Here is an 18,844-nt window from a genome sequence, read left to right as displayed (position 1 = left end):
GAGGGGAGGGGAGGGGAGGGGAGGGGAGAGGAGGGGAAGGGAAGGCAAAGGACCTGAGGAGAGGGGAGAGACAAGAAGAGACAAGAGGAGAAGAATTATCTCAGACTAAACAAGGTACTAATGGAGACTTCTGAAGCACAGAGCTAGCTATGGCACTGCTCCATGTGTCCTGAAACCCTGCCACCAAGGCACAGATTCCTTTCTGTGTGGAAGAGGACTGGAGAAAGGGAAGAGAGAGCAGGCAGAGGGGAGGGGAGGGAGATGTAGTGATATGGGTCGAGCTGAAGAAAATGTGACCCGAAACTGGGAGCCATACAAAGACATGCAAAATATTGAAAGTGAACTAGAAATATCACCATGGCTTTTGTTTGTTCGGTTAGAATTTTCACATGCATAAACACATGAAAGTCAAAATGTTTCTAAGAAGGCTTGAAAGTTTTAGCCTATTTCCTTCTCTTGAGCCTCTAGAATGAGATCTGAGGAGAGTCCATCTGCCGGCTATGCTCTAGCAGTGTCCCCCAGCAGCTGGCCAGCCTGGGTGGCTTGTCCCATCCAGACAGCCCTCTTGAAGGAGGCCCTGACTCACCATCGCCCTTGATTCTTCTCCTTCTTCAGTCACCTAATCACAGAGATGTTTTTAGTTCAACACATTGGGCAATTTCACTGTGTTTCAGAGAGTCCTTACACAAACCAGGATATCTGGGGACATTGCTTGGCAGTGGAGTCGTGTGTGAGCACTATGATCATGGGATCTGTTTCGCAACACATGACTATAGGTCTAATTTCTAGAAAGTTCTTGCTCCTACAATGTTAAATTTGATCTACATGTATTTTTCTTTTACAGATCTTTGTCTGCCTTTAAGAACCAGGCAAGACCTTGCTGATTTCCAGGCATCCATATATTCCCCTTCAATGTCATCTCTTCCATCCTGATTCCTCCTGATTCTTCCAACTAGCCCCTTGAGCACATATTTTACACGTTTTTTTTTAACAACCTAGTGTCTCTTCCAGGAAACTGCAAAATAGTTTATCATTCCTTCCAAGGTGAAACACAGCTTTACAGAGTCCGCCCAACTGATGCAATGCATGGGAGACTCTCATTCCGCAATCTAAATACTTTTGTGCTTTAAATGAATACATCTTAGGTTGATGCATCTGGGGTTGGATGCATCTGGGGTTCAATGCATCTAGGGTTCAATGCATCTGGGTTGAATGCATCTGGGGTTGAGTGACTCAAACGCTGCATTTGTTTGGGGGTTAGCAAACTCTGGCTTTAGCTCCTCTTTGGCCTTACTATTAGGCCCTATTCACACGTTCTACAGGGTGATTTCCACAGTGGGAGAATGGACTCCTGACTTGCTGTGGTGAGGAAACCATTTGTAAAGAACCTTCAAAGTCAAGTATGAAGAAGGGGAAACCCCTTGGGGAAACCCCTTGGTGAAACCTTAAAGAATCTCAGTAGGAGAACAGTGTCCATGGATGGAGGGAATTTCAGAACTCTCAGAAGGAAGGGGCCTGTGTGACAACGATGAGTGGATGTATATTTCACTCAAGCTCATGTTTACACTTACAAATCAGATAATCTTGCCTCTGTCAAGGTCCATCCTCTGGCTCTACCCCATCTAGGCAGTATGTGTGCACAATAGCAAACGACTCATGGCACTAGCTACCTGTAACTACTGCCCCCGAGGCCATGGAAAGCCTAAATCCTCTCTATGCATACAGGGCTCTGACCATGTCTTCATCTCTCTCAGAATAACTGGCAGATGAACTCAATGCCTGGGGTACCCTATGTACAGAAACCATGGTGAGATCTCTCCTAGAGACAGGACCCTGGGAGGATAGGCTAAGATGCAGAGAAGGCAGCCACAAAACCTTTGCAAAAGTATACTAGGACAATGGTGCACAGAACTTGTGGGAGTAGTCAACCAATGACTGATTTGATTTCATGAGAAATCCCATACCTGACACTTCTTGGTTAACCAAGAGCTAGAGATTAGATAGCCCAGAGATCTAGAGTAAAACCAAACACTACTGGTCTTTAAAAAAAAAAAAAACAATAAAATGATTCCTAATGATATTCTGCTATACTCATAGATCAGAGCCTTATCCAGTCATCATCAGAGAGATAATCCATTGGCAGCAGATGGGAACAGATGCAGGGACTCACAGCCAGACATTACAGAGAGAAAATCTAAATGGGAGATCTCCATCAAATTCCTCCCGTCAGAGCTCAGGGAATCCTGAGGAAAAGGAGGCAGAAAGATTCTAAGAGTCCGAAGGGATGACAGATACCAGGAGAACAAGTCTCTTTGCATTAAGCAAGGCTCATATAAACACACAGAGGCTGAAGCAGCAAGCACAGGGCCTACATGGGGCTGCATCATGTCCTCTATGTAGAATACTAAGCCATTAGTTTAATGTTTTCATGGGACTCCGGACTGAGAACGAGCAGTTCTCTGACTCCCGTGTCTGCTCTCGGGACTCTTTTCCTTGGTTGGGTTGCCATGTCCAACTTCATTATGATAGTTTTTACTTCGTCTTATTATATTTTATTTTGTCATCTTTGATTGTTATCTCTTAGAAGTGGGGAGGAACTTGGAGGAGTAGAGGGAGAGACCATTATAATCAGGATATATTGTATGAGGAAAGAATCTATTTTCAATAAAAGGAAAAAGATGAAGAAAAAATATGTGGGGAGGGGGGACTTCCTTGTCTTACCTGATCAGATCTCTCTTGCTGGCTCCAGATTAGAAAGACCAGGAGAATGAACAAGTTTTGGGCCTAGATCAAAGTCCTAAAGGGGAGCCTATCCACTGCTAGACGCTTCTGGATGCTGTTGCTCTTCATCCTGGTAAAGATATAGAAAGACAGGTCAGGAACCAAGTGCAGGCTTTCAAGGGAGAGAGGAGCAGAGCGAGGGAAGGAAGGACAGGGAGGGAAACCCTAGACACCAGCACCTACTCAGTGGTTTCTTCAGCAAGCTTTTAGTCATACACCCCGCCCCCTTGCTCCTGGAGGGCTTGTCTTCCATAAGTCCTCAGGATACAAAAGGTATTTGGAGCACATTACGCATATCCCCTTACGCTGCTTGCTATTCTTCTGGCAAATTCAATTACCAACAAATTACAAAACAGCCCTGTTTTTCTTAACGTTGGCCATGCAGCAAAGAAGAGGGGCGGTGCTGAAGGACTTTGTTGGGCTCCACTGGCTGGAAAGTCGGTCTTCCTTTGAAACACGGACAACAGAGTCCAAGGCCACGGCTATAAAAATAGATGGGGGAGTGGCAGCATCCAGTACTCCATCACCTGCATGCTCCAGCCCTCAAGGCTGCTGAACTGAGACAGGGCTGCTAGTCCTATGCTTTCACCACTCCAGGAGCCCCAAACTCTTGTTTCACAGTATTCTGAATCCTTCCCCGCCACCTTTTCCAGGATCCCACACTCAGGGGTACTGGGCCTTTTTGTTGTTGTTGTTGTTGTTGTTGTTTTGTTTTGTTTTGTTTTTGTTTTTCGAGACAGAGTTTCTCTGTAGCTTTGGAGCCTGTCCTGGAACTACCTCTTGTAGACCAGGCTGGCCTCAAACTCATAGAGATCCACCCACCTCTGCCTCCCAAGTGCTGGGATTAAAGGCGGGCACCACCACCACCCAGCTCAGGCACTGTGTCTTGAGAGAGACATAAGCTCAGATGCCAGACAGGTTTGAACCAATGCTCCACTGACTCCTACTTCTGTGATCATGGGGGAGATGTTTACCCTCTCTATGCTTCAGCGAGTCATCAGATAAAAGTTGAATAGCTCAACTGTTGAGTTATTCAACTACGCTTTCCTCAGATACTGTAGGGATTAAATATGTCAGTGGCACATCCAGACCGTGGAAACTTACTCAGCACTAAAAAGAGATGAGCTATCAAAGCCTGAAAGGACACACAGGAAACCTACTTTCATATTACTAAGCAAAAGAAACTAATCTAAAAGCTCCACATATTGTATGATTCCAGGTGTGTAACATTCTAGAAAAGTCCAGATAACAAAGAAAGAAAATGGGTTCGAGATGTCAATGATGGCACTTTGGTTCATCAGCTGTAACAAAGGTAGCACTGGGAAGTGGGAAGTTGAGGTGTTAGGTGCGGGGACTACAGGATATTTCAGAGCCTTCTGCTCCTCTTCACTGTGGTACAAAGTAGTCTAATCAGTTAGCAACAGAAAGCACTTTGAACCGTTCATAACAAATGCCACTGTTTGTGCTAGCCTCTCCTCCCTCAGGGTACATGCCATTTCTCCTAACAGACTTGCCACAATAACCATGGCCTTGCTTATCTATTGCAAGGATAAAGTCTTTGAACAAAACAACTTATAACTATAGGTCCTACTTATATCTCCTGGGTCACACTCCATCTCTGAGGGAAGTCAGAACAGGAACTCAAGGCAGGAACCCAGAGGGAGGAGCTGATACAGAGGCCATGGAGGAGTGCTGCTTACTGGCTTACTCCCCATGGTTTGCTCAGTTTGTTTTCTCATACAGTCCAGGCCCACAAGCCCAGATATAGCATCAGCTTAGTGGAGTGGGCCCACACACATCAATCATTAATCAAGAAAATGCCCACAGGTTTGCCTACAGACCAGTCTGGTAGGGGCATTTTCTCAGCTGGGGTTCATCTCTTCTCAAACGACTCTAACCTTTATCAAGTTGACATAAAAGTAGCAGTCCAACACAGCAAGAGACTTCCAAATGTGGTTTTGGGTACAGTCTTTACAGATAGCCATCCTGGGGGTCTCGGAAAGATTACAACAGAACAAGAAAAACATCAAGATGCAGCAACCATCAGCCTTGTTTAGGACAGGGAGAAATGAGATAAGACTGGCTAAATCGGAGATAGCACATGTATATGCTGTTGTCCTATAAAAAGGAGGTTGGATCTGTAGTTCAGTAGGGGAGTGCTTACCTGGCATGCATAAGGCCCGAGGTTTGAGCCCTGGCACCACACACACATATACATTCATTCACTCATTCTGTCTGTCTGTCTGTCTGTCTCTCATAGATATAAAACTTGTTCACACTGATTCATATGAAGGAGGAAAGCTAGAAGAAATATGTATAAATGAAGTCGAGTACTGTTTTATTTTTGCTGTAGTACACTCATTAAAAGACCAAAGATAAGGCTGGAGAGAAGACTTAATGGTTAAGAGTGCTGGCTGCTCTTTCAGAGGACCCATGTTCAATTGTCAGCACCTACATGGCAGCTCACAATTGTCTGTAATTCCAGTTCTAGGGGACCGACACCCATGGCATAACACCAATGAATATAAAATAAAAAATAAATTTAAAAAAGAAGACCAAATATGTACATCAAAATATTGTCAGTTCTCAACAGAAATTATTTTGTTTTCCTTTTTGTGTTTGCATAACAGAATAAGTATGTACCAGTCTAATGAGAAAAGCCTTGTTTAAAAGCAGCAGAGGCGGGAGACATGATCACATACACACACTGCCATTCAGACACACAAAACATATTAAAACAGCAAAATGTTAATTTTGCATTTCCTACTCTCAGAGCTCCGTTTTCACAAGATAATTCAGATAGGGTCCCTGAGGTATGAGAGGCTTTCTGGCTACACAGAGCTAGGTATTACTGTCACCAAAGACTGGAGGCCATAAAGGTCACATAACAACAGAGTCTTTCCTCTCCCTGTTGGCTACAGAGCAGCCAGAACTCCCGGGAGCAAAAACAAGCCCCAGGGACAGGGGTGCTCGGCAGCCACCCCAGCAATCTGTAGAAGCAGGAGGCCCGCCATCAGCTGTGTGATCCACAGGTGGCTGGGCCACTCCAGATTAGGATGTAGTCATGTCTCTCAGGGCATCTCTGGGCCTCAGTGGCCATCTGTTACGGAAGGGTGAGCCCCGGAGGCAGACATGGCCATACACGATAGCATCCAGCTGGGCAGACCTGATCTGCTTCCCCGATGAGTGTGTCTACAACAAAACACAACAGAAACAACAAGTGGAGGTGGGGAAAGATAAGACAATAGTGAGAGCTGCCAGCCAAGTGGTTTCCTAGGCAGAGCAGATGGATTTGATGAGCAACCAAGAGACTAAGACAGCAGGACAAGTCACAACTCAGTAGATTTAGAAGTTATGGCCAACAGTCTGTGTTTTCCCCCTTGCCTGTTACTATAGGAGCCAAGGCATAGTGTCTTCCCTCAACAGGGCCTCCCTAGGTTGAGAAGATCCTCTTACTCCAAGTAGGAGCGTGCTCAGCACCTCTGAAGATGATGACCACAGCAGGATCGCCTAGTTAGGCCTTCCTGTTTGTATCCTCTTGGATGAGACTGTCAGGACGATAACTGACTCACTATTCACACTGGCTGCTCCTGAGTCTGCATGTGAAGAGCTACTCTCTAGCTCAATGATGTCACAGAATGGATTTGAGGGCTTACACCCCAACTTCCTGTGCTTTGTCTGTATGTGGGAATTGATGTTGTCTGGATATGGTAGAAAGCAGCTCTATGACTTGGGAGCAACCTGCTCTACCTGAAAGTGACTGTCACCCATGACCAGTCCTCCCACTGGTCTAATAGTCCAGCAGAACATTCATATATCTATTGGCACCACAGTCAAATGGGCTTTTGGTCCTTTTTCTTCCAGATGGAATAGAACCCAAAAAAGTACTCTTTAAAATGTTCCAGGTGAAGCTGGAGAGATGGTTCAGAGGGTAAGAGCACTTGCTGCTCTTACCAAGGACCCTGGTTCCATCCCTGGTACCCAGATGGATTGAGGCTTTTGATGGAATCCTGCAGACCTAGGAGGGTCAAGCAACAGCAAAAGAAGAACAGGATTCAATCTAAGAGACCCTAAATCTAGAGTTGGTGATGGAAGGGTTTCAAGTGACATTTTAATAGAGCATCGCCCCCAAATGCACTCCCATCTACACTCTGAATATCTGCCCCAGCCTGGGCTGTGAATGAAAGTGCAATGGAGTCCTCTGCATGAGAATGCAGGAGACACAGAGACCCTAGCATTGATACCAGAACGTTCTTGAGGCAAGCAGCAGCAGCAGCTAGGCCTTTCATAATTGACTCTGGTGATGTTCATATATGTCCTCGCCTCAGGACATGATGGAGGGTAGAAGACATGCTCACTGGGACCCCAGTTAGCTTGAGAATCACCTATGCTACCCTGACCTGTCACCTGCAGGTCTTTACTTAATCCCAAAGCTCGAATCCAGATTTGCAGGGTGTTTGCTTTCCTGGGACCTAAGTTTCTTTCTTTCAAATGCTGGGTACAAGCCTCACAGTCCTGCCTTCTGTCACTTATGCCCCTGGGGCCGTGGTATTGGCAACATGCTAGATCAAGGCAACTGAGTTAGACGTGTACGTAGAAAATAATTCTTTGTTTGTCTCAGTGTTTGCTACCACAAACCAGATGCCAGTGTTTACTGCTTGTGATGGCTCCACTCTGCAAAACCTATGGTTCCAAAGGGAGTGGCAGTTAAAACTCCTGTCTCAACATGAGGTTGTAAGAAAACTTGAGGATCTTGTCACCAGGAAGATAACAATGAATGGCATGCTGAGGGCCCAGTCATTACCCTTGTGCTGTCTCTATCAGGGAGCTAAATGAGCTCTTTGGCCAGTTGGCTGGCTGCTCTGAGAAGCAGGTAGGTCTCCACAGAGCAACACTCATAACTTCCATGTTCAACCATGCAATTAGGTTCAGGGATTATATTGTTCAAACCCATATTTATCCACAAAAGAATTATAGTCCAAACAGTCATTACTAGAAATAGCAATTTGTATAGTTAGTATTCATTTCTATAAGCTAACAGGTGTAACACACAGTGTCATTATAAATTACAGCTACACACAAAACACAAATAGAGCCAAGAAATATTTCAAAGCTGAAAGTCTCATGACTACTCCTTCTGGGAAAAGAACAAACACAAGCACAAACAAACAAAGAATTGTTTTCCGTGTACATGTCTAACTCAGCAGCTGATGTAAGATGTTTGCCTTGGTCCAGCATGCTGCCAATACCACAATACCACAGCCCCAGCAGCCCTATGAACACCAGCAAGGCTAAGAGCATCCATCTCTTAGATCCTCACATTCCATGGCCTGCTCTGCTCTTTTCTGATACCTAATTGCCAGCATCCATGTAGAAACCACCAGGCAGCCCATCCCTGCAGCCCTATGCTGCGATGTGGAAACAGGCTGACTCAGGGGATTTGTTTGCCATCCAGGCCAGCTGAAATGTTGGGTTTCAGGTTCAGTGAGAGAAACTATCTCAAAACATAAGGTGGAGGAGTCAGTGAGATGGGGCAGACAACCTGAGTTTGATTCCTGGAACTTACTACACGGTGTAAGGAGATAACTAACTCTCTCTGACCCCCACATACATACTGTGGCATGTGCGTGCACACACACACACACACACACACACATAGATAGATAGATAAATAAAAGAAATACATGGGCAATTCTTCATCAGAGTGGAAAGACACACAGGGGCAATCTGGGTCGATTTTCTATTTCTTCCCACCTTGATAACAGTGTTAGTCTTTGTTGTCTATACTAAGCAGCCTTTATTCATAGGTATAGGTAGACTTGACAGGAGTCTTAAGGAGAAATCTGTAACTTTATTTGAAAAAGAACAATCACTTTATTGTAAAGAACTTTCAAATAAAAGTTAGCCAGACCCAAGCCTACACATCTCAGTGAACTTCTACACTGTTAGATTTGCCATTCTGAAGCTGTGGACGTTCACATTGGATTTTATGCTTCCACTATCGATTAAATTTTTATGTTCTTATCTATCACACACACAATCAGCCACAGTTAACACTAGAAAAACAAATAGCTCTGCATCTTTCTTCACAACTCATTAGTCCCTTCCTGCACTTCAGTCTTCTCATCACCTAACTCTATCCTTTCTTGTTCTCCTTTCTACATGTTAGACTATGCCCATGCACACATCCATTTATATATACACATGATACCTCACTGGCTAGGATCCAAATATGAGGGGGAGCATACAGGGTCTTTTTTCAAGGCAAATTCCATAGACAAAAATTCCTCTCCTCTAACACAAAATTCAGTCTACAAAGCCTAACTTGATAGTTTTAGCCTTGATGTGTAACTTAAATGACTTCAAATTCAAATATCCGAAAGCTAAGCTAAGCTAACAGTCAGCCTTTGTTTGTAATGATTTGCCATTGATTATTTACATGTAAAAGGATTTTAAAAGTCTTTAAGTAGTTTTTCTTCTTAATAAATCAATAGGATTTACATTTATCTTGCATGGCTACCCTGACAAATGACCACAAACTGGTGGTTTAAACAATGCAACTGCTTGGGACGGTAAGAGGTAGGATTCCAAGTTTAATACTTATCTCTGCTGTAGAATGAGTTTGAGGCCATGTGTCTCTTCTACCAGAGGTGAGGGAAATGACTCTGCTTGGGAGACGAGAGCCACTTTCCCAAGTTCCTGAGGAATGCTGTCTTTCATCTAAGCACCAGAAATCCTGCTATAGTCCAGCCTGAGCACATTTTTGGATACTTGGACTACCTTTCAGAGTCTGGGGAATTGGAGTTTCCTTTGGACCTGACAATATGCACTAGTATTCATAAAAGATGTTGGGTTGACAAGAAGGTTTGCATTAGTCATGCTAATTTGGCATTGCCAAATGATGTAACATTAGAAATGATGTACCTGCTGGGGAATCCTGGCTCACTAGTCCTGACCAGTGAACAGGCAGCTTCACTGTTCACTTAGCCTGGGAAGCCATACCACCGTCTAGGCAATGCTACCCCTGAGATGAAGGCAGTGACTAAAGACACAGGGTCTGGGGCATGAGGAGAGAGTTCAACCCTTGCTACACTGTCAGCCCGTCCTACTCCATCTCTTGGGATGATGTGAAATGTCAGTCTTTTTTCTTTTTAGCTTTACAAAAGTCGAAAGCAGCTCATCAACATAAATTCGTGTTCTTACAAGCGATGAAGCGGATGAAATTTGCCTTCTTGTTGTACTTTCCCCCTAAGCTGGGAGAGCTGAGGACTCAGGTGAAGACTGACGCTGGTTTCCAAGTCATTAGGCAGAATGAGTGGAAATTTGTGTGCAGAACATCTCTGGACATAAGGAGATCAAAGGGATGAAGGAAGATGGGAGAGAAGAAATACAAAGTATGAGGCCTCTTAGACTTAAGAAATTACAAAGGATAGGTAACACGGCTCTGTGGATAAAGGCCCTTGTGCCAAGTCTGATGGCCTGAGTTTGAACCCCAGGTTCCACACAGTGGAGAGAACTCACTCCCACAAATTGTCCTTTGATGCCACACATGGGTTGGCTTCTGAGAAATGACACCTAAAATTAATCTCTCCTCTTCATGACGATGTGTGTGCATGCATGGGTGCGTGCACACATATACATGCACACATGTTCATGCACACCCACCCCTCCCCATCACACAAAACCTAAGTTGAAACACACCAGAACTTCATCAGATGCATCGGGATTAATGTGGACGTGACTCTGGCCTCTCTCTTCCCTAGGACCCCACCGCAAGCCTTGTGTGTGAAGTTCTATGCTTAGAGACAAAGCAATTTCCTCCCAAAGGTCGAGGATCCATCTTGTTTCTGTTTTCTTTTCCGGCTGTACTCCACCTACTTCATTGGACAATCCTAATCAGGGGCCTCAGTTTCCCACCTTCCCATTAAGCGAAGCAGGTTCAGAAGGCAAGTATGATTTATTTTTTATGATCTTCTTGGACAAGCCCCCAATTTTGAAGATAAGGAAACCGAGGTTCCCAGGAGGCCAGGGATATGGGATGTCTCTGTGTCCTTGAAAGTCACCAAGTCCACAGGGGAGATTTGTGGGCACTTGCTGATTGATGGTCTGAGGCTTAGGGTCAAACAGATAACTGTAAGTGGCCTGTAAATCCAGTGCCATCTCTAAGGAAGCAAGGAGTCCCTTCTGGTGTGCAAACATAGCTTTTAGAGGCAGGTTATCATCTCAAAAAACTGCAAGGCATTGCTCACCTGCCTTCACCTGCTGTACCTGTAGAGATGAGATTCCCTCTAACAACACCCCTGTCTTACAACTCCCTGATCCCCTGGCAGCTGTCTCTTCCAGTGCGTCAAGCCAGCAAGATGCTTAGGGGGACTCAAAGGCACTTCAAGGCACAGCTGGGCCGAGAGATAAGAAGGGCCATGCCAGCAGCTGGGTGGGCCATTCTGTGGAAAGGTGGGGAAGGCCGGGGGGGGAGGCTCAAGTTCAGTGCTGCTGACTAAGCGATGGGGGAAGAGTCCTCTCTCACCCCACTGTGGTGGGGCCACCTGAGATGGAGTGAGCTGGTAGAAGACACTGTGCTAGCTCTCTGAGGTAGCAGCCAACCCTTAGAGGAACCCCAGCCCTGAGATAGACCTTTAGGGCCCAGGCTGGATTGGGATCAGTATGCTCTATGTGATAAAGGGTGGCTGGAGGCCCTGTTCTCTGGGGGTGGATCCCTGAGACCCTAAAGGACAGCTGTTTATCATTCTGTCTCCACCCAACCCTAGAAGGCTCTCCAGAGACTGATAAATTCCTTCAGCACTCAAGCATGCCAAATTTTCAAATAATTATATGTTTGTTCCTGTTAACATAAGTGACTAATGATCATACTTGGAAAATGCTGACAAGGGAAAATAAGATCCTAAAGTCCCCTTATGTCACATCAATCAAAATTGCCTGTATTCTAGACTCATACAGTGCATCGTTTCTAAGCATTTGAAAGGGTATAGTAATAATCAGAATAAAGCTATATTCTACATTTTCTTACCACATAATATTTCATAATCAGTCATTGCTATAGCAAACTTAGACACAATTCTCATTTGAGATAGAGCCTCACTATGTAGATCAGGCTGTCCTCAAAGAGAGATCCGTCTACCTCTGCCTCCAAAGTGCAGGGATTAAAGGCATGCGCCACCGGGACTGGCAGAATAGGCACAGTCTTGACAGTCTTCCTTTGATTTGGAAGAGGTGATATATTCTGTCATTCCTATAATGTTAGACTGTTTAAGCTTTACATGCTTACAAATGAGGTCATATTGACATCTTATTTTACAGCTTCAACTGCTTCCTTAGAGGAAATCTCCAAGGTGGAATTCATCTACTTAATGCACATAAACATGTATAGGAGTGAAATGTCTAATACTTTATTAAATACATCAAAATATCTTCTAGTTGTCTTCCTACAGGATATATAATACATTCTCATTGTAAAATGTTAAAAATAGAGCCTTAAAAATAATGGGAAATTATTAATAATCCTACCACTGAAAATGATTAACTTTTTCATATAAAGTCATCTCTTGGATTTAAAGTGGGTGTGCGTAGAATGTGTGTGTGTGTGTGTGTGTGTGTGTGTGTGTGTGTGTGTGTGTGTGAACACACAGGTGAGTTTGGATACATGTGTATGGAGGTCAGAGATTGAAACAGGACTCTTCCCAGATGGCTCTCTATCGTATGTATCAAGGAAGGGTCTCTCACTTAAAGCCAGAGCTCACTAGTTCAGCTAGTCTAAGTTTGCAGCTAGCTCCAGGCATCCTGTTTCTTCTGTGGGCTGGGATGATAGGCTGGCGAACAAACATTTACAAAGGCTCTGGAGATCCGAACTCCGATCTTCACTCTTGCGTAAGAAACACTTTTACTAGTTAAACCACTTTCCAGCTTCTTGATTATGGTTGTCAATCACTACATTGTAATCATTCCACTGTAAATGCCTTCCCTCTTGGCTGTTGTTGTCGGACTCTTTCTCAGCCCTACCCCCAGTTCCCCACTACTGCACTCTACCACTCTACACCAAATGCAAAAATTAGTCTTAGTGACTGCCATGGGATTACAGGCTGTTTTCTTGGAGTCTTCGAAGTTGCTGGTGTCCTGAAGGAAAAGCTGGGTTCACCCAGAGAGGGAGGCAGACAGAGTATTTAGGCAGGAAGGTAAGAGCACAAGAGAGTATGCTGTTTGCCCAGTAACCACCCCAAGTGGGCACAATGACTTGTCACTCCAGAAGGGAGGGGTGGGGGATTTACGGGGTTCCTCCTTATATGACCCTTGGGTTCAAATGTCTGATATCCTACTTAAACCAAACTAAGACAAAGAGAAAAATCTATTTGAAGGCTAACTAGAAGTCAGTGGTCAGCTGGCTTCAGTTCTGTTTGGATGCAGACAACAAATCCTGCTCCCAGGAACTCTCGTAGCCGCCCTGTCCGTGCTCCTCTGACTGAGCTCCCTTCTCAGGCAGCCTCTCCTCGCTTAACAAAAGACAGCCATCCAGCAGCTCTTTATGGATGTGGTCCTCATCCTGCTTCATCCTGGTCCCATAGCAACATACATTCCAACATGGACTAGCCAATGTGGACACATCTCCAAGCGGCAGAACCCACAAGAGCCACATCATGTCACGTGAGTTAATAGTTCTTCAAAGGAAAACTCCTTGGCTGTCAAAGAATGGAGGATTGGGTGCTGGATAGACAAACATCTGATATGCTCATCATCTCACAGAGCAAAGGGATCAAGGGTAGTCATTCTGAAGAAGTCCAGCAGATGGTCACTCAAGAACACAGGATTAGGAAGGCTCTTAGTGGGTTAGCCTGGAGTCCTGGAGCATTGTAGGGGGGGAGGGGGAGGACTTGTCCACAGTGCCATCTAGTGTTGCATCGTGGCATAGCATGGAAGCTGAGTGAAAAGCACCTCTACAGTGGCTCCCCATTCGGCTACCACAATGGGAGGCAGGCTGAGGCAAGGGGTCATTTCTCAGTAGTTTGATCATGATAGTGGCATTTGGAAACACAAAGCTAAGATGCGAAAGCAGATGTTGAGAAGTATAACTGGCATCCTGGAAGAGGGAAGAAATTCAGTCTATGGCTCTGAAATGGCACTAGCTGCCCTGGGCAAAAAGTGGAGGGAAAGTGGGGATTAAATGCCACTTAGAACTGTCTGGTGGAGGAGTGGGACTTCCTCCTAGAGAGTAAGTTCCTTGAACTTATGGTGTGTGAAGCAGTGATGTGATGGTTCTAACTTAGAGCTATAATGTGAAGGCTCTCACACCGTGTGTGGGACCAGCCAGAACACTTCTGGATTTTAATTATATAGCTTTATTATACCTTGGCGGAGAAGGGAATCAACAGCCAAATGGTGAAGAGACAATGGTGTCTTTCTCCTTAACTTCTCTTTTCCAAGGCTTTTTGTCTGTAGCCAGGCTCTCCCACTCCACCTCCAGGCAGCCAAGTGCTCTCCCAATACTGCCTACGCCCTAACATCCACCTCCCCAGCACATGTCTCTGCTACATAACGATCCCCTTCTCCCCAGCTCCAGCATCTGACACAGCTCACTGTTGGCAAGAGTCCAGCTATAAACTCATCTTAGATCTCTGCTTAAAAAATAATCTATCGTTCTAAACAACTCAAGTCACTTTCTGTGTATTCATTTCTGTGCTTACTCTTAGTTTTTTTTTTTCTTTAATTATTACGATTTTAAGAATTGTGATGAGGGAGGAGCTATGCCAGTGTGCACATATTCGGATCATGGGGCAACTTTGTGAAGTTGGTTCTCTTCTACTTTTATGTGGGTCCTGGAGGTGAAACTCAAGTTTCCAGGCTTGCCTGACAAGCGCCTTTACCTGCCGAGCCGTTGTACTAGCCCCTTTAGCTGTGTTTCAGTTTTGTTTCTTCCAGTTAGGCCATTAGAACTGTTAGAGGCCTCCAGACGTTAGCACAACTGACTCCATGATGGAAGTGCCATTTGGGCTGTAAAACTCAGCATATAGACAGCACCACCTGGCCAAAAATAAAAACAAAGACCAAATCCATCAAAGCCCATAGTTCTGGGAAGATCTCTAAATATGCTAACCTTGCTTTTAGGCTTTGGTAGTTCTGTTTCTGGCTAACTGTTCTTGTTCATTGAAGTACGTCAATCCAGGGCATGGCTTTTTGTGTCTAAAAGCTCACCCTGAGAAAGGTTCAGGGCTACACTAAGATCTCAAACATACCCAGTGTAGTCATTGACTGGCTAATAAAGATTTTCTGTTGACTTAAATCCATTTCTGAGCAGTCTTCTCTGGTGAACACTCCACAACAAGAACCATGGTGGGAATTTTCTAAGATACACTTCTTTGACAAGGATGTAGACAGAGTCTCAGGTATCCTGTAAGCCCAGGTTGACTTTGACTCAGTATGTAGCCCAGCATGACTCTGAACTCAGGATCCTCTTGCTCTGCCTCCTGAGCTCTGGGATCATAGGCATGCAGCATCATGTTAGTCTAATATAACATTTTGAATCTTCCACAAAGATTAAAAAATAGTTGGTTAAAAATCTGTGTACCTAAGTTCTAGTTGTGAGCTAGTTCGATTGTTTGCTAACGACACATAAGGATGGCCATACTAAACCCTGTGATATCCAGGAGGGGACAAATGCAGGACCTGGATCCCTCAGGAGTAGCAATGAGATCATGAGAAAGCATCTCCTGAGTGTCACACTGTGCTGTGTATACTACACTAGGTCATGCACTGCCCTTAGATCTCTTGGTTAAGAAGTCTAGTTTTATTAAAAAGAGAGAGAGAATAAATAAGAACCCTGGTCACCAGCAAGATACTCAGCAGGTTTGATCCTTGGAGGCCACGTAAAAGTGAAAGAAGAAATTCAACTCCATAAAATTGTCCTCTAAGCTCCAGGCACACAGCATGGCATGCCTGCTGCTCCCCATCAGGCATGTGTGCGTGTGTGCGTGCGCACACACACGCACATGCGCCTATACACACACACACAAAGAAAATAAAATTTTAAAATAAGGACCTTAGGTCTGGAAAGAACTTTGCTCATAAAATAAGACCCAAACCTCAAACTCAAACCAGCCTTCCCTCCTTTTGTCTGAAAGAAGTAAACAAAGCACAATTATGGAACAGCTGAATTTTCAGTAAAGAAAGCAACACCCTTCATTTTGGGACACATTCCCCCTGGGGGCACAGAGGGATCATATTTTCCTTATAACTGGATCCAGGACATGGAGCTAAAAACCTCCTTTCTTAGCCCTGGTGGCCCAAACACCAGAGACATTAGTGGCCAGGTCTTCCTAGTACAGAATTCGCATCTGAGAGCAGAAAGGGGAGGGAGATTGGACTGAGTGACATGAAAACTGTCCAGTAAAAGAGTGGACTTTCTTCCCGGAGAGAGCATTCACTACCCCTGAAAACTATGTCCCCGTGTTCCAGTGTTGATTTGGTTGCCCCTTGCTGCGCTGAGGTGCAGAGCCGCAAACTCCAGTGACCTCTAGTGGCACATTCCCAGTCTCAGTGTAAGGCTCCAGGAGCTGGTGACCACAGACTAAGGAGGCAATGCTCAGTCAGTTGTGATGGGTTCCGAATCTCAGCCCCCATCAAAGCATCTCAAAATATGTCCACGTCACCCAAACCCCCACCCCTGAACCTAGAAGCCTCCCTCCACCGCACCCTCACCTACCAGGCTTCCAGAAGAGCCTATGAATGCCCTGCCTTTCTCTCCTCTTTGTTTCTAATCACATTAGTTAATTAATCAAACAGTCTCTCGAAGGATCTCTTTCCAAATACAGAGTGAAGTCAGCAAAACCTCAGCATCCCCGGGAGTTCGGGAGCAAATGCATGCGGAACACAAGGTCCTGTTATTCCAACAAAGCCTGGGAAATGGGATACCCTTAGCAATTTTGGCATCTGAGGGAGAGACCACCTGGTGGCCTCCTTTTTGCTCAGCTCTCCTCTCCACCTTGTACCTCAGAGCACACCTTGGCCACACCCCAACCTTCTGAAAGAGGAAGGCTGCAGTGCATGACGTGAGAGTGGACAAGAAGAAAGAACATGGGTTTGCTGGGGGATCCTGCGTACAGGTCAGGCCAGGGTCAGAGGCAATAGAGAGCCCTCTTGGTATCTTAGGAATTATGCTGGTGGTGAAGATTCCTTTGGGGCTATACAGTACTCAGTAGTCCTCCCATCACCAGGGGTTACCTTTCAAGACCTATACATATACATATACATACATGCTAATATTTATCAGTGATTTTCCAACGCATATATATATATATGATAAAGTTTAATTTATGAATTAGGCACAGTAAGAGGTTCTATTAGTCAAAATTAAAATAGATTATAACATATACCAGAATAAAATTGCCAGCATCACTTCTCTTGACTTTGGGGTTGTTTCTTGGACACAAGCACTGAAGTACCACAATTGTCGATGTGATGACTGAGATGACCTCTGAGTGATTAACGGGAAGGTAGTGTACACAGCATGGACACACTGGACAAAACGGTGATTCGCATCTAGAGCAGGGTGGTGCAAGATTTTTCTGAACTACTTAGAGCATTGTGCAATTTCAAACTTGTAAATTGTTTTTGGAATTTACCACTCGATATTTTCAAGAGTGGTTGACCAAGGATAACTGAAACCACAGCAAATGAAACCTCTGGTTGGGGTGGGGGACTACTGGGACAGCGTTTGTGCTTGAATTGTGCAATTTAGTCACTCACTAAGTAAGTGGATAAATCATGGTATATGTTCAATGGATGTATATATTCTTTCATTTAAAAGTTTCATTTCCATTTCAGGTTTTGTAGTGAAAGTAAATGCTCTCTCTACCCACTATCTCAAATGGCAACAGCGAGAGAGATGAGGAGATAATTTACAACTGATCTTGAGCACTCAGGCCTATAAATGTCCACCTTAGTTCCTCTGGATTCCAAAAGAGATTAGGAATTAAACTGGTCTTAAAAAGTGAATTCGTTTATAGTTTGGACATAGGAGGAGAAAGAGGCAGCTTCCTCTCTGTGTCTTTGGCAAGCATGAGAAAAGGCCAAGACATACTGATGTCGGATCTTTGAGAGCAGCGGAGCCTTTCTCGGCTCTGGTGGGCTTAACCCAAGGGACTAGGGTGCCATATGATCAGAGATTACCAGAGCCACACTGGGACAGTGGCTCTCCAGCTGCTGGGAAATAAAGGACTTGGGCAAAGAGCTGAACAAAGTGAAAGCTTATTGAGACAAAATGAGAAAGACTTCTGAAAGCAGGCGCAGTCCCAAGAGAGGGCGCCCGCTGAGCCGTGTCATGTAGAGGCTTCTTATTGGGGACTTACGGCAGGAACTGAGCGAAGACTGAGGGAATTTGATTGAAATTGGTTCTTCTCTGACTACATCGCAGGCTAAGTCAATGTGGGCTCCCTCTTGGTCCAATCAGGGAGAGGATCACATGCTATCGACCCAATCAGAGGAACAGCCACATGCTGCGGTCATCTTGGCTCATCCTTTTTCTCCCTTGGCTTGTTTTACTGGCCCTTAATTAAACTATGTTCTCTCTTTGTTCCTAGGTTACATGACTAGCTTGTAGTTGGCCATGGGCCCACGCCTGTACAGGGTGCTAAGTCCTATCCAATATGCAGATTTGGCTGTGAGGCTATTTAATAGGGGAAGGCCGCCTGCTAGGCCTCAGATTGCCTTCACTGGCTCCATCCTCTGCATAGAGGACACAGTTGTCTCTCTTTAGAATTAGAATGTTTCCAGTCCCTGCAGGGTGAGAGCCCATTCTCCCTCAGCATGGAATCACGGTGACGTAATCACCCTCAGTCCTACAGAAAACCTTCTTGGGCTTTGGCCAGAGAGAGAGCTGTCTGCTGCTGGTTCTGGAAATGGAGGAAGGGGCCACAGATGAGACAAGGACCACAGAAGCTGTCATTTCTGTAACCTTCTTAATGCTTCCAGCGATGTATCTGAGAAGGGCCTTGGTTCAGGAAGTTCTTTGTTCTGTTACTATTTTTAAAAAGCTCAGGTTGTGGAGAAAGGGGTACAC

General features: G+C 44.9%; 1 protein-coding gene across 1 annotated transcript in view; it reads right to left on the bottom strand.

Annotated features, from left to right (window-relative positions):
- Nucleotides 1–18,844, bottom strand: part of Synb (syncytin b) — a 48,899-nt gene that overhangs the window by 20,188 nt on the left and 9,867 nt on the right. The window contains exon 3 of the mRNA XM_013349243.2: nt 2,722–2,851. The gene's annotated coding sequence lies outside the window, so the exon portion shown is untranslated. The remainder of the gene's footprint in view (nt 1–2,721; nt 2,852–18,844) is intronic.

Source organism: Microtus ochrogaster, chromosome 17 (assembly GCF_000317375.1).
Source record: "Microtus ochrogaster isolate Prairie Vole_2 chromosome 17, MicOch1.0, whole genome shotgun sequence".
Classification (NCBI taxonomy): Eukaryota; Metazoa; Chordata; class Mammalia; order Rodentia; family Cricetidae; genus Microtus; species Microtus ochrogaster.
The sequence above is the reverse complement of the archived record's forward strand: the minus strand, read 5'-3'. Positions and strand labels throughout refer to the sequence as shown.